General features: G+C 36.2%; 1 non-coding gene across 1 annotated transcript; it reads left to right on the top strand.

Annotated features, from left to right (window-relative positions):
- Window positions 1-396: 396 nt before the first annotated feature.
- On the top strand, window positions 397-535 carry LOC140530651 (small nucleolar RNA SNORA29). Its single transcript, XR_011976079.1, has one exon. It is a non-coding gene; the product is annotated as a small nucleolar RNA SNORA29 (small nucleolar RNA).
- Window positions 536-1,647: the final 1,112 nt, after the last annotated feature.

Raw genomic sequence — 1,647 nt, 5'->3', positions numbered from 1 at the left:
CTTCTTACTTTTCTTCAGTGATGGCCTATCTTCCAGATAATCAATATGAAAAAAGGCATAAGATATATATTCAGTGTGATGAAAATACGACCTTCAGTTCGAATTTTGCTTTCTTAATACCCTTGTTTCCCTTTGATTACTGCTCCTTTACCTTTTCTCTACCGTCATCTTTCTTTCCTCTGTATGTGGGAGTGGAAAGAGAACCAAATCCTGACTCTTCCAATTGGTATTTGAGTCCATAGGCAAAGTCGTATAATTGAACACTGCCTCAGTTTCCTCATATAAAATGAAGGAATTGCATTACATGGTGACCAAGATCCCTAGTGTGCATTCAGTCATTTTTTCAGTTGCATCTGACTCTTTGTGACCCCACTTCTTGGCAAACACACTGGAGTATTGCCTATTTGACTACCAGTTTTTCACTTCATAGATTCAGTGACTATGCTTATGGAATAAAATGTGATTGCCATGGTCTGATGGAGAAAGAGTGGCCATGTCTTTTTGTTCCCCCTATATGAAATGACAACAATCTAGCTCTATTATATGTTATATTTGATATAAAAACTATGGTTAACCACAACTACTGTAAAATCCTTGTCAAACTTGATAAGTATTGATTTCTATATTTTTAAATGTTTTAAGTAGAAATGCTAAAAAAAGATACTACAGTGGTTTGCCATTTCCTTCTCCAGCTCATTTTACAGAGGAGGAAACTGAGGCAAAGAGGATTAAGTGACTTGCCTAGGGTCAGATAGCTAGTAAGCATTTGAGGCCAGATTTGAATTCAGATCCCCCTGGGTCTAGGCCCAGTGCTGTGTCCACTGAGTCACCTAGCTGCCCAAGATGCTTTCTAGCACAAAATCTATGGCTCTAGATAATAATAATTATCTATATTATTTATAACAATTAGAGAATATAAATACCATCTATAATAATTTCTCCTGTCTTTTTTCAAAATTCACCTTTCTAGTACCTATTCTCCTTTCTTTTCCTAAGAGCCTGAGTTTCTTTCTAAGAATTACAGTTTCTCATGATTTTCACACATCTAAATCTCATTGTCTATACTCTTACCTTCTACCACCGATTACATTGTACTCCTGATCCAACTCAGGCAAAGAGAGGGGAAACCCCACCCCGGATTTATGATTCATGAAAAAAATGTGAATTTTGGCTGGAATATGGGGTAGCAAATCTACCTAATTCAAAATGAGTCTATTAGAAGGAGAGCAGAACCTTTGAGTCATATCCACAACTAAATCTAATTTCCATAAGTAATTATGGGTTTGTATCCACTTCATTTGCATCATTCACTGGAATTGTTCAGGCCAAAAAAAAAAAGTTCTGAAGGTATGTTTGAAATGATGCTGAGCCAAGGGATTTAGCTTTACTTTACAAAATGAAAGGAAAAAGTTGACTTATTGTGAAATATATTTGCCTTTAGATGGATTCCAAAATTAGTTACTCGTTCACTGGCTACTAAATACCATGATCTTGCCACTAGACTGGCAAGAGGTCTGATGCTCATGATCAGTGTTTTATTCCCTATAAGTGTGCTGTATAAATGATGACAGTACCCACTCAGTGTTATGACCTCTCTGAACGTGTTTCCTATTCCATAAAACAAGAATAATAATGATGTCTACCTCA

The sequence above is a fragment of the Notamacropus eugenii genome, chromosome 2 (assembly GCF_028372415.1).
Source record: "Notamacropus eugenii isolate mMacEug1 chromosome 2, mMacEug1.pri_v2, whole genome shotgun sequence".
In the NCBI taxonomy this organism is placed as follows: domain Eukaryota; kingdom Metazoa; phylum Chordata; class Mammalia; order Diprotodontia; family Macropodidae; genus Notamacropus; species Notamacropus eugenii.
This window is presented reverse-complemented; position numbering and strand designations above follow the sequence as displayed.